The following is a 15,608-nucleotide window of genomic DNA, read 5'->3' on the forward strand; positions in this document are numbered from 1 at the left end:
TTTAAACAGGTAGTTGAGCAGTTTTTATTGGTATCTCCACTCTCTTTCAGGTATATTTTAGTAGGATTATAACATTTGGTGACACATTTGTAGTCAGTAAATGCATTTGGCAGGTTATTTGCAATATATTACAAATTGATGATTTTTTAAACTTGGAGTTCATATTCTTGAGTACGTGGATCTGAGGCGGAAATGCCTTGGACATTCCAATTGATTTCTTTTTATTCTTTCTGATATTTGAAATACCCCTAATGTCGGGAAATTGTCCTCATTGAATATACATACAACATACTGGGCCATAAATAGGTGTTCTGTGAGGGGCTCAAGGTATTTAATGATCGACAGACATTGATACCTTACGTTGATCCCTAATTTCCTATGTGGGTCCATGGATGTAGGCTGCGGTGGTGAGATTTACGTAGATGGAAAATACTTGACGGATTTTCATATACTAATTGTAGAGGGGAAATACTATGATATATAGTAGGTCACAATTGAATTAAGTCAGCAACGTGTAAAACTGCATGACCTAAACACATGGTTGGTAAATTGCAACTCTATAATAAGGGTCGTGCAATGAGCTTAATTCTCTTAATAAGGGATTCTGCCAAACCATTTTGAGTATGGACATATGTGACAGAATGTTAAACTTGAATTCCTAGGGTCATACACTACATTGAAGGCATGTGAGATGAATTATGCAGCATGTTTATTCGAATTGATTGAATTTGATGTTTAGGATAATGTGCTCGTAATTTAATAATTTAAGCCATTATTTTGGCGAATGTATGGTTTTGTGTGGACAATAGACACACGTGAGACCATTGTGTAGATGCATCGATTAGAACTATGAAATATCTGAATGATCCAGTTAATGGTTGGATAAGACCGCATATATCGCCTTGAATGTGTTCAAGAAAATTGTGTGGTTCTTCTTAAATTTTAAGGTAAGATGGCCTTAAAATTAGCTTTCCGGTAGCACATGCAGTACACATAAAATCTAAAGATTGTGGAAATTTAGCATCACTTAAATCATGACCAATAGAATTGCTGATAATTTTTTGCATCATCCCTATGACAGGATGACCAATGCGATCATGCCAAGTTTAGAATGCATTAACATTATGAAAAGTTACCTTGTACGCAATATTTGCTACGGGTTTGATGTATGTGTAATACAATCCTGACGATAAAGAGGGATTTTTTTTTCAATTACTTGCTTGCCATATCCGTTGTTTTTTTTGTTAAGAGGAGACATTCCTCTTTATTGTCATCATGGGTTTCAATATGAAAAACATTCTGACGGATATCTCTATAACTTAGTAAGGTACGAGTTGAATCGGGATATAATAGAGCATCATCGATTATGACTTGAGTGCCTATAGGAAGAGTAATTATGGCACGACCTGAGCCAACAATCACTGCATCGCGTCTAGCGATTGTCAAAATATATCCTTATCTCTTAGTAAGATTTTGGAAATATTTTGTTTCCCTAAGTATAGAATTTGTGATGTAACTATCCACAAGGCACATTTTCTCCTCCATCGATTGACTTCCGTAAAAATCTATATATAGAAATGAAGAATTTAATATAAACTCTTTATCAGATATATAGAATACATACAAACTTTATTTAATATCATAAGTGCTAATACAATATTGTGACATACAATACATAATGATGACAACTTTTTATTACAACAACTAATAGATGTTGATAACATAATATCTTGAATTGAGAGACTAGATAAGGTCTCCAAACATGTCATGCAAAGCAAATTCGACGATCATATTTTCCATGCTTATGGGATCTTCTGGCTGCTGAAGAGTCTGTTTGTTACTTGTTTCTTGTGGGACTTGTTGTGAACAACTAGTCTCCTTTGTGGTGTCAGTTTGAAGATTAAAGTGTGATTCATATCTTTGTTCTTGAGGAGGTCGGTTATGTCCCACATATTGTAAATACAAATCAATTAAATGTCTCGAGGGTGTGTATTTCTTAGTGGTGTGTTTGTAGCAGCCACACTTGCGACAAACATTAGATTTGTCAAATTTAGGTTTAGAAATGTCTTTCCCCTTTTCCGGTGCACGTGGCTTCTACTTCTTGTTGTGCCTATATTTACCTTTAAAGTTCGTTGGTTGACGTCTAAAAGAGCTATCGAACTTGTTATTATTCTGGACATTAGAATGTACTTCAGGTAAAGGAGCTGCGCAAATTGGACGCTGATGATGATTCCTTAGAAGGAGTTCATCATACTTTTCAAATAAACTTGGTATTCTCTTGTATGATATTATTGTTGTAAGATCATATCAGCAGGAAGCATAGTAGATAAATTTTTCTCTATCTTTCTCGCATCTGTTAGTTCTTTTTTGCAAAAATGCAATTTGGAACATATTTTATGAACAACATGATTGTAATCTCTGATGGATCTAAAATCCTGGAGTCGGAGATATGTCCATTCATGACTTGCATCAGGCAGAATGATGCCTTCTGTTATTGATATATTGTTTTGAGAGCTAGTCATAGAGTGCTCGGATTCTCTTTTATTAGATACTTAGATTTGAGATCCGGATGGATATGATTACTTATTATGTATAATGCACCATGTTTAACTTGATTTGCGAGTGATCTGCGAGTGGTGATCTCCCTCTTGGGGAGGTTGGAGTGTCACTACCATTCCGTGGGATGCAAGGCTGACCTTGACATCTATAGCCCATGTTGGGTAGTTATGACCATCAAGCGCGAGTTTATCGAACTCTTTGCTAGTCATCTTGACCTACATGGATTTAACCATAGATTTGATTAATTTACTATAGGTAAATTAAAAATCATTATGATAATATTGTAATAATGATGTACAATTTGTAAAGTTAAGTTGAGACTTGAATTACATAATGTAGACCTCAAATTATGTAGCTAACACGTTGAAGATAATCATCGAATAGATCTCGCAGCAGTAGGAGGCATAATCTGATATTTGTCAGTAGATGCCTATGTTCTTATTACTTTGCGTTATGCTAAATATAATATTTGGAAGAACACATTGAAGGTAGACATTAAGTCAAGATGACAAAATACAGGCCTTATAGTAATGGTGGATAACCTGCAAATATGTAGTAGATGATATAATTTCATTACCTTGTGTTTCACAAATAATAAATTGAGGTAACCACTTAATTTGATTTTGCATGTTAATTCTGCTTGAATGAAGCACATTGGGGCATAAGAGCTCTTTGGGCTTAATTTATGTGAATTTAATATGTAATTCTGCAAGAAAATAATCTTAATTGCAAAATTAACACGATCTTAAACAAAATAGTATGTTATAGGGATTGCATGAAGCAAACACATTGACCAATACATAATATTCAAGAAAAACATGGTCTGGAATATAAAGTTAGAACAGTAAACAACATAATGTGTAATTACTGTAAACACTGATGATCTAAACATGAAAACTACTACATACACAATGCTATTTAGTTGGACCATCTTGCAATTTATCAGAAGCCCAGGGGTTCAATTGCAAAAATGGCCTTAGGTAGGCGCTAGGGGCCAAGATAACCTAGGCCATAGCCCAGGCACCTTTCGGCCCATGTGGCTAGGTGCGAGGGGGGGGGGGAGGGCAGGGAAAGGCAGGCCAAGGCACCTAGGCTTGGGTCTCATCGGCCTTTCAGTCTGCCCAGAGGAGGCGCACGCAACAGGTATAAAGGGGCGGGGAGACAGTGAGGGTTACAGTTTCCCCCGCCCTTATCGCCTCACCCAAGGCTTCGCTGTGCCACTGCACCACCTCGCCTGCTCCATCATTGCATCGTCACACCGCTCAATGCGACGTCTACTCCTCCCTTCGGAGGAGGAGGTCGGGTCGTTGCTATCGCCATTGGTGTGGGCCCTGATGTGAAGGCTCGTGTTCGTTGTGGTCCAAGATCCTATGCAGAGGGCGGGAGGGCGGTTCGCCACCACTGCGGCGAAGCGGCGGAGGATGCGGCGAGTCAGAGCACTAAGGGTGGCCTCGGTGTCACCGTAAATGTGCAATAAAGTAAAAGAGACAAAGATTTGTTTCTGAAGTTCGGCCACCTCACAAAGAAGTGCTTACATCTTTGTTGAGGAGCTCACAAAGAGCCGGGTCTCTCTCAACCCTTTCCTCACCTAAGCGACCATAAAGATCAAGCTAGGGTACTTACTCAAATCAATGGGTAATACAAACTTTTCGGGGCACTCCACAAGCTTGAGTGCTCTCCGGCTGACGCCTTGCCATCTAGGAACTCAAAGCTTTAAGAGTAAAGAACACGAATCAAAAGCTTGGCGATGACCTTAAGTGCTCAAGAATGGATTTTAGCTCTCTAGCACTCAATCTCACTTCCCAAACCCTAATCTCCAAATCTTGCAAGAATCAAAGCTCTAAAGGAGTTATGAGGGCTACTGAATGGCTTTGAATGAGTTTGTCCACAAGTTGTTTAGCAGCAAATGAAAGAGGGGGTGAGGGGTATTTATAGCCCACATAAAAAAATCTAAGTCGCTACTCTGCATTTTGTACTGACCCGGAGTATCCGGGTTCACCCGGAGACTCCGGGTAACACTTGGGCACTCAAGCAGAACCACTATCCGGAGTCTGCCCGAAGGGTCCGAAAACACTAGAACCCGGAGTATTCGGGCCAACCCGGAGACTCCGGGTTAAGCACTGAAAGCCTACCCGAGACTCTAGCTCGGAGTCTCACCCAGAGACTCCGACCATGTACCAGACTCCTTAGTATCTGAGCTAACACAGAGACTCCGGTTTGAGCTCTCAAGCTCAAACCGAGATTCTCCGCCAGAGTCTCACCCGGAGAGTCTGACCTACTGATCAGATTCTGGAGTATCTGGGCTAACCCAGAGACTCCAGGCTCAGACAACATAAGCCTTTTTTCCCGGTGTTTGTAGGTGATTGTGTCTCTCAACTTTCGGTTCTAAAAAGATACTTTGTGCACTAAGACACCTTCAAGACTATTAACACACATCCCTCTTGATAATGCGGCTATCCTGAACTCAAATTCAAAATAAAAATGAATTAAGGTCTATTGAGTAACTACATGCCGCTTCTCCAATTTTTAGAGGTATGCCAACGTCGTTTAACTTCTTCGAAGGGACTTAAAACCTGTTCATAACTTCAACAAACCCATTAGTCCCTTAATCGTTTGTCATCAATTAGCTAAAACCCACATAGAGGGTCTAGATGCACTTTCAATCTCCCCCTTTTTGGTGATTGATGACAACACGATTAAAGCTTACAAGAGATAATTGAATTAAAAAGTTTTGAATTCTAAGATATATGGTGAGCCCCCCCTAAACGTGTGCATTGATTGAAATTGGAATTTGAGATCAAATGCATATATTTAAAGAAATTTTGTGAGAGCTCCCCCTATATATTAGCATCCGTGGGGTACAAGTGAGAATGAACATGATAGCACGTGATGCATATGGCAAGATATATCACAAAATATAAGAAAGAGAGAAACAAATATTACATATCAAACATCTCATAGCATCACACTAACACAAATATTATCTTACAAATTTAAATTTAACAACTAGCACCACACATAGTTCATCACAAATTATTACATATGTCATACATGTCCAACGGAAATGATAAAGATTCAAATAGATAAACAAGACATGACAAAGCCTATAATCCCGGAGACTCCGGGTCAACCCAGAGACTCCGGGTTGGAGCAGAAAAGATAGACAGGAGGAAAAGATATGCATTCTCTCCCCCTTTGGCATCAAGCACCAAAAGAAAGAGAAGCAACGAAGATGATCTAGTGGCTGCCTCCTTCGGAGTCCTTATCTCCACCATCATCGGAGTCGTTTCCATCGTCATCGTTGTCCAGAGAACTTTCCTCGGCTCCTCCCAAATCCTCTTCTTCGGTCTCCTCCTCATCATCTTGCGCATGTGAAGTTCCCTCTGTAGCTGTTTGGGCTTCATCATACCATGCCCATGGATTCTCGAACTCTTCTGGCTCGCTCACTTCTTCTTCGGAGGCAATTGGAGAGCAAGGAGGCTCAATCCTCAAATTAGCATAAATAGCCTTTTGCCGCTCTTCTATCTTCCTCAACCTCAAATTGTTCTTGTCTTTGTGCTCTTTGATCTTAGTAGCATTGTGAGTGCACACCTTGAATATTGCTTTGAGAGCATTTTTGATGAAAGACTGAGAGCCACGTGAGGAACACATACGCTTAGGAGCTACCCTTTGAGCACTAGGAGGTGAAGGTGGAGGTGTAGATGATTTAGTGCTTACCAACCTCATTCTATACGACTCATGCTTCATTTCCTTGAAAAAGCTTTTCTTTGTGACCCTCTCAATCATATACATGATGTAAGGGGCATATGGACAACTTTGGCTAGGAGTGTGTGATGCGGTATGGATCTCTTCCTAAATGAAGTCTATCACACTAAAAGGCTCTCCCTCATTTGACATCCTAGCGAGAAGGTTTCTTGATATATCTTGAACCGTTGTGGCGTCTCCACTTTTAGGAGCCAAAGTGAGATGAAATAAGGAGTTTAAGCACTTGTAGAATGGCCTCATGCCGGTAACCATGCCATGGGTTACCTTTCCATGATTTGAATACATGAAATCCATATTTTCTGCCGAGAGTTGATTCTCATTGTGAATCTTGGTCTTTTGTGTATCGCGGACATCAAATACAAGCACATGAGCAAAAGCTCGATATGAAATCTTATATTTCTCTCCCTCGATTGTCCAAAAAATAGATTGATTGTCCTCATGATCATACTAGAGTGTTGCATAAAATTGAGCAATCACCTCCTCACTCCAGTCATACTTAAGACTCAAGATGTATTTGATCCTGTTGTGCTCACATGCTGAGATGACTTCATTGAATGTGGGATCATCCTTGCTAGCCATGTAATCCCAATCAATCCACTGCATAGGATTTATCGGCTTCTTCTTGATGAGGATCACAGTTTCATAAAAATCTACTTGGAAATCACTCCAAAAGCGTTGATCAGCCACAATCTTCACATATTCAAATGGATCCTCGTATCTTTCCTTCTTTACTTTGCTTGCCCTTTTCATGTAGTTCACAACTTGTTTGGGCATATCATTTGTTGTATGTATCCTGAGAGGCCGGTGAAGCTTCAAAGGACCCAATATAGGACTTTCCTCTTCTTCACTCTCTTCTTGCCCTTGAGCACAAGACCCTGAAGACACATCTTTTCCTTTGCCTCTATCTCCTGCTGCACCCCCTTCCTCTTCATCTCATTGCTTGCATCTTCGTTCTTCCACGAGGTGCATTTGTTGTTGGAATTGTCTCATCAAGGTGAATGCCTCTTGATGAAGCTGGCACATTTTGAACAACCGTTCGAGAGCGACCATGCCCACCACCACTGCCATTGCTACTACCGCTGCCCTCTGTTTGCTGTAGAGGAGGTTGAGCTTGCGGATCAAACTTAGCTTTTTGTTCTCCTTTGATAAGCATTACCCTTATCTCGTCCCATCTCAACAAGTCCTGAGATACACAAGAAGGGGATATTTGAGATGCAAGAAGGATTGCACAAGAAGGAATTGATAAACAAAGCTGACTGGCAGAAACTAGACAACTCGGAGTATCCAGGCCAACCCGGATACTCCGGGTAGTCCGACTCCGGGGCAACATGTTAGGGTTTGAGAGATTCAACCATAGCATTTCAAAAACCTTGGCGTATGTGTTTCTAGGAAGGATATGGAACATATCTACCAAAGGAATCCGACTCTAGATCAAAACATTGGGAGATCGGGTGAATTGTTCTTGAGATACCTTTTTAGGGCAAACAATGCACCGACAGATGATTCAGAGGGAGGGCCGGAGGATCTGGCCTAGGGATGAAGTTGATTTGATGAAGAACTCCCAAAACCGCTGGTGAAAACTTGAGATCGCCGAAGGGGCCTTTCCACGGTGAGAGGGGTGAAAGAGAAATTGGAGAGATAGAATGAGAGGGGAACTTCTCAGGGTAGATAAATAATCCTTGGTGACCCAGAGAATCCGGCCGGACCCGAAGACTCTGGGTTGGAGTTTGAAGGCAGACCGAGACTCTTTCCTGGAAGGTGACCCGGACCCTCCGAGTTGAGTGACAGAGTACGGAGTATCCGGGTGAACCCGGAGACTCTGCGTTCTGTCAACTCAATAGAACCAGCAGATCATAGAGGACGTCCAAAATCCGGACACTCCAGGCTAGACCGGACACTTTGGGTACTGGAACTTGACAGGGACAGAATTTTTTGCTGAGATTCGACGGGGAATTTCAGGAGAAGGATTGTTGGACATATAAGATATTTTTACCACTTGTGATCAGCCAACAAACAACATTACATAACTATGATCACAAGTAGCAAGATATGCTCAAAAGATCAAAGAATCAAATAATTTTTGAAAATAGCAAACAAAGAGATTTTTGCAAAATTGTAGCTACCAAAACTATAAAACTAGAACAGTCAATTGCATGCAATATATCAAGCCACGTTGTGAGGATCAAGGATATTTAGCTCATTTCTCAACTCGCAAAACCTTTGCTCATCTAATGGCTTTGTGAGGATATTGGCTAGTTGTTTTTGGTTCTCACATGGCAAATATCGATATCCCCTTTGGTTGAGTGATCTCTCAGGAAATGGTGATGGATGTCTATGTGCTTGGTTCTTGAATGTTGCACAGGATTGTTGGTTATTTTGATGGCACTCTCATTGTCACACAAAAGTGAGACTTTGGTCATGTTGTAGCCATAATCTCTCAAGGTTTGTCTCATCCAAAGAAGTTGAGCACAACAAGCGCCTGCGGCAACATAGTTGACTTCGGCGGTGGATAGGGCTACGGAATTTTGTTTCATTGAAGACCAAGACATCAAGGACCTACCCAAGAATTGGCAAGTTCCCGAGGTGCTCTTCCTATCCACTTTGCTACCGGCATAATAAGAATTCGAATAGCCGAAAAGGTCAAAGGATGAACCTTTAGGATACCATAAGCCAAGGTGAGAGTATGAACCAAATATCTAAGAATTCTCTTAACGGCCACTAAATAGCACTCTTTTGGAGCAGCTTGAAATCTTGTACACATGCACACACTAAGTATAATATCGGGCCATCTTCATTGAGATCAAGATGTACATTAGCTTGCATAGGAGTCTTGATGGGTTTGGCATTCTCCATATCAAACTTTTTTAGCATGTCTTTGATCTACTTGGTTTGACATATGAAAGTCCGTTCCTTGAGTTGTTTCAATCCCAAAATGACATGTATCCCCTTTGAGTCCATCACCAGCAAGTTTGCACCAAAATGCATCTCATTCACAATGGCCGACGCTCTGGGCACGCACTGACTCACTAGAATCTTGGCCCCGGGTGCATTGATGACATATGGTGAAGTGGTGGCACTGACTTTCAGCTCGTGCCACTAGGTATATCTCGTAGCTATGAAGGAGTGAGAGGCCTTGAAATCAAATAGAACCAATGCAGGAATGACGACAGAGTTGAAACTCATACTCAGTGTACCCATCAGGATGGTATCACCCTCCTGAACCTCGTCGGCGTTGGTGTAGTGTGCTCGGCCATGCTTGGGGACATGGGTCGCTTGAGAGGACTGTGCCGCAGACTAAGCCGGCGGTGGCCTAGAAGCGGTCACCACGGCTCCCGGCCGCGGGTACAGGAAATCCCGCGCATAGTGGCCGACACGACCGTAGTTGTAGCACGGGCCACCGGGGCCACCTGTCACGCTCACTTGGGAGCCGACGGGTCTTGCATGCTATCCTTGTGGAGCGGAGAAAGTCGGACGCTGCTCCAACCACATCGGTCGTGGAGCAGTCGGTGCCGACACATGAGATGGTGGAGGTTGACTCTCTATGCGGGCACGTTGTGAACTCCCGCCCACGGATGGCGATGGACCCCTCTTGCGCTTCTTCTCCTCTTGGTGGTTCTTCAACTTGAATTCCACTGTGAGCGAGGTGCTCACAAGTTTGTTGAAATCGGCGAACTCGTGCACCGACAACCGGTCTTACATCTTCGAATTGAGGCCGTTAACGAAGCAGTATTGTTTCCGCTCGTCGGTGCTCACTTCATCTTGAGCATATTGTGCAAGGTGGTTGAACACCTACATGTACTCCATCACTGATCTACTTCCTTGCTTGAGGTCCATGAATTCTCTTCTTTTGATCTCCATAAGGCCCTTAGGAATATGGAAATCCCGGAATGCCTGGCGGTACTCCGTCCAAGACACCCGATGATTGGCGGGGTGCATGGCCAAGTAGTTGGATCACCACGTGCCCGCCGGACCTTGAAGCTGATGAGCGGCGAAGAGTACCCTCTCGTGGTCCTCACATCGAAGGAGAGCGAGCTTCTGCTCGATGGTGCGAAGCCAATGGTCGGTGTCGAGCGGGTCCTCAGCACGAGTGAAGGTAGGCGGATGAGTCCTTAGGAAATCCGAGAAGTCAACTTGGCGCCGGGCTCCACCTCCATGAGGAGCCATGTTCCGCATGAGGGCCTCAAGGAGCACCTGATTCATCTGGTGGTTCTACTCAATTCGCATGAGCACTTCCGCCATGCTCAGTAGTGGAGGCGGTGGAGGGTTGTTCTCATTAGAACCCTCGGGAAGATCTCCCAAACTGCCACGGGTTCTCATCCTATTGTGATGATGAGAAGAAAGAGAGGCGAAGGTTAATTTCCGACATAGGTGAAAAATCAAACTCCAACTAATGCTACTTTGCTGTGTCGGATCTCGCTTACTTGGATCCATATACTATATACTGATGAAAATGCATGTCCAAAGGAATGATGCAAAATAAGCAATGAAACATGAAAGTATTCTCGCTTCTGAACTACACATATCTTTCTCAAATGCATCTCACCCCATCAAGCATCACAAAAATATACATTATACTTAGGGGCATAATATAGCAGATTCATACATATTGATAGAAAAATGCATAAGTAAACTTTACTTGGTTCCTTAGTGGGTTTGACGCACTTACTAAACAACGTTCTAATTGTGTTTAGGCTACTTAATTAAACCAAGCTCTGGTACCATGCTATGAGAAACCGTCCAAATAATATTCTAATTAATCACCAGGAGGATCATTATTCATAATCACAACCTCGATGATTAACCAGAATATCATCCCGGTAGTCCCGGCACATGTTTTGTGCCCAACATCGGAACACATGCCTTCCCAACATGTACATCACAACAAAGCTTAAGAAAGAGCTGGTAATTAATATTATATTACAAGTTCTTAAGCATGCAACGAGTTATCATAATTTACAGCAAAAGAGAGCTAAGAGGAGACTAAAACCTGCTCAACTCCTAACCAGCAAAAGAACTAAGCAGCGGAAGACTAAAAGCTTACAACAAAAGGATAAGGAGCCATATGCCCTTAGGCACCATACCAGAACACTGAGTTCGGAGTAGAGTGTGCTACTCCTGTCCACCACCCTGATCGGCAGGCACAAAGTAGCCAAACACCGCCCCCTCCTCGCCGACCTATGAACCTGCATCAACTTAAGTGCAACACCTTAAGTACGAAGGTACTCGCAAGTCTTACACAATATGGGTATATAATATCCCGACTCCAAGGATTATGCATTGAGCTATTAGCAAGAGTAGGCCACAAGGTTAAGTAAAACACATGCGGTAAACAACCTAGACATATGTGTGAGCAACTAACTTAACCAACATATATGAAACTACCCTGCAACTACCAACTAATCATATGAAACTAAAACCACATTAGTATCAATGTATAACAAGTACCATCTCGACCACCTCCCACATATCCGAACCATTATCCACAAGCGAGAACTCTACGATCGGGTGCAAATGAAACAATAGCATGCTCATAACCGAGAGCGTGACAGTTCAAACTGTTTATACACCCTGCAGGGGGATACTCCTGGACCCACACAACACGAGGACCATACGACTTGTGCCACCTACTAAAGTGCACACAAGGGGGTACTCGTGACAACCTTTCCCAACCAGCCCCAACCGTGTGCGGCATGCATCGCTCGCCGCGGCAGTACTAGAACTACTCCCGGAGCAAACTAGTACCACTTACAAGCCCGCCCGCTCACACCGTCAATGTTCAAGCCCCACAAAGCCACAACTACGAAGGTATTCGGCTCGCCTTACCATTATATCGACATGTGGTGAGTAAGGTAAGTGCTAAAGCTAACTACCCCGACGATCGGCCTTAAATGATGCAAGCGGCCTATGGTGTCCGGGTTCCCTTCCCGAACTACCCTCGGACTTTCCTTAAGGGCAGATGACACCCCTAACACTGTCCACATCTCATCTCATACTCACCACTCAACCAACTATAATAACCTCAACCATGTAATTGTGCGACAAAAGTAAATCCTATGCTCGTGAACAACGGAAAACGCCGTCGTTCGGCTTCTATCAAAAGACCTAAGCATGGCTAAGCATATAAATCGAACTTGTACCTAGACATAACATCATCTCAAAGCTACAAAGGAACGTGGATGAACAAGTCATCAAGGTAGAAGAATGCAATTGGCATAGGTTCTACCCATTTGTTCCCGACATTGATTCCCTATACATGCAAACCAATACATAATCATAATTTATCAATATTTAGACTCCAATCAATTCAACTGACAGGGTTCAATATGATAGATGCTTGCCTTGATGTTCAGGTGGCTGCCCAAATTTTTCCTCGCTCTCCCGAATCACGGGCTCGACGTTCTCTAAAAAGAATAACACGTGCAATGCCATGAGTATGAATAAAGTGCAAAATGCATGCCACAATATGCAAACGATGAAATACCATGAAAATATGCTCTAAAATGTAGGAAAACATTTTTACTAGCTAGAAAAAGTCATAAGAAGACTAGAAAAATTGATTTCATCCATTTTGGACTTGAAAAGAATTAATGGTGAATTAATGAAGCTTAAGCATAATTAATTAGCCTCAGAAAGTTAATTAATTTTTTTTCATGATGGAGATATTTTTAACAGGTAGAGGATGTTACAATGAAACCAACAAAATTGGTTTCATTATTTTTGGAGTTCGTATGAATTAATTATGAATTTTATAAGTTATCAGCAGAGGAGAAAAATCCTCTGATGAACAGTGCACCCGGATACTCTGGTCTAGGCCGGATACTCCGGTACCCCGGAGACTCCGGGTGATTCTACGGCAGCGCCTCTCTGTTATTTTCAGCTGGGGCTCGCCTGGAGACTCCGGACTAGTCCAGAAACTCCAGTGTAGGCCTAGAAACGCCCGTTTTGAGCCGAAAAAAAAGCCCGGTTTGATTTGCAATCTTCTCCAATCCAAAAGAGAACATTTTGAGCTAGTTCAAGGGTTCTAGAACTCACTTAATAACCTAGAAACTCCATTCCTAACTCAAATTCATCCAACTCCTCAATTTAGGGTTAAACTCAATTTCACTCTTTTGCGAAATCGACCAATCGAATTACGAATTCCTGCCATGGGGAGCCTAAGGGACTTACCCACGCCACTTGTGAAGGTTAGTGGCTGCCGGGTGATGAAGAAAATGGTGGGAAATCGAAGAATTTCGGCGTTCTTCACTTTTCAACACTAACACCAAAAGACATCCAAATCGGCTCAAATCCTTCGGGAATGAGCAAACAAATTGGAGGAATGGAATGCTTGTGAGCTTGTGATCATAATGGTACCACATACTCACCTTGATTCGGCTCCTAGAGCGTGGATTTGAGGGAGAAAGGGAGAGAGTGCTTGAGAGGGGAGTGAGAGGGAGCTCCCTTGCTTTCTTGGCTTATGGGGAGCACGGGAGAGAGGTGAGGGAGAGAGGGCAGGTGGGGCTGCTGCCCAAGTGGAGAGAGTGGTTGGAGGGTGGGGCCACACGTGGGCCCACAGGTAAGTGAAAAGGGTCCGCTTTTGCTGCGAATTTATCCCTTTTCTCTTATGGATTTCTTTCTCTCATCCAAATGATTTCCAACGAATTGCATTAGTGTCACTAAACGAATTACACAAAATTAAACACAATGCTTAAGAAACATAATTATGCTTAATTATGTGATTATAGAATTTGGGACGTGACAGTAACCAACCTTACCTTATTTCTTATCACGATCCCGTTCTTATCTTGCTTGTTACGAAAAACCCATTTGGTGCCAATCACATTTTGATTGGGTCTTTCCACTAATAACCATACTTTATTTCTCTTAAAGTTGTTGAGCTCTTCTTGTATGGCCATCACCCAATCCGGATCACCAAGTGTTTATTCTACCTTCAATGGTTCCAAAGAGGAAAGAAAAGAGTAATATTCACATAAATTTACAATTCTAGAACGAGTAGTTACCCCTTTTTTAATATCACCATGGATATTATCTACCGGATGATCTCTTTGGATACTTTGATGAACTCTTGGATGTGGCACTTGGGATTGAGGTTGAATATCTTCCACATCATCATTATCAAGGAACTTGTTAGTGTCATCACTAACTTGATCTTGATCTTGAGTTGATGTTGATAGCTCCACTTGAGTTGATGAAGATGGTTGATCTTAATCATTATTATCCATTTGTTGCTCTTTGGGCTCTTTGAGGCTTGATTTCACCGATTGCCATCTTCTTGATTGTTTCGCTTGGAATTCCTTTATCACCTAAAACATTAGGACCAACTAGCTCCACTTAGGAGCCATTAGATTAATCAAATGTCATGTCACGCGCGATTTCAACACAACCAGAGGTTTTTTTGAAGACACGGTAGGCGTAGGTATTTGATCCATTACCAAGCATAAAGCCTTCATCTACTTTAGGAGAAAATTTGGAACTTTTAACCTTTTTATTTAGAATAAAGCATTTGCTACCAAAGACTCTCAAATAGGATACATTAGGCTTGTTACCCGTTAGAAGCTCGTAGGCGGTCTTCTTCAACATCTTGTGAAGATAGCCGGTTGATGGCATGGCATGCGGTGTTGACGACCTCCGTCCAAGAGTGATCTGAGATCTTGTACTCATCAAGCATTGTTCTTGCTGACTCTATGAGAGTCCTATTCTTCCTCTCGACAACCCCATTTTGTTGAGGGGAGTAGGGTGTCGAGAACTCATGCTTGATCCCTTCTTCATCAAGAAATTCTTCAACTTGTGTAATTCTTTAATTCACTTCCATTGTCGCTTCTCACCCTCTTGATCTTCACATCAAATTCGTTTTGAGCTCTTCTCACAAATTTCTTGAATATGACTTGTGTTTCACTCTTATCATGCAAAAAGAACACCCAAGTGAAACGAGAATAATTATCAACAATAACCAAATCATATTTGTTACCACCAATGTTTATGTAGGCGATTGGTCCAAATAAATCTATGTGAAGGAGTTCCAATGCCCTTGTAGTCGTCATCACATTCTTGGCGGGGTGAGGAGCTCTAATTTGCTTTCCCGCTTGACAAGCACTACAAATTATATCTTTCTCAAAGGAAATATTTGTTAGTCCTAAGATGTGCTCCCCCTTTAGAAGTCTAGACATATTCCTCATGCCAACATGAGCTAGTCGGCGATGTCATAGCCAACCTATACTAGACTTAGCAATCAAGCAAGTTTTAGGCCTCACTTCATCCGTTGAAAAATCAAAAATAAAGTTTAC

This window comes from Phragmites australis, chromosome 6, assembly GCF_958298935.1.
Source record: "Phragmites australis chromosome 6, lpPhrAust1.1, whole genome shotgun sequence".
Classification (NCBI taxonomy): Eukaryota; Viridiplantae; Streptophyta; class Magnoliopsida; order Poales; family Poaceae; genus Phragmites; species Phragmites australis.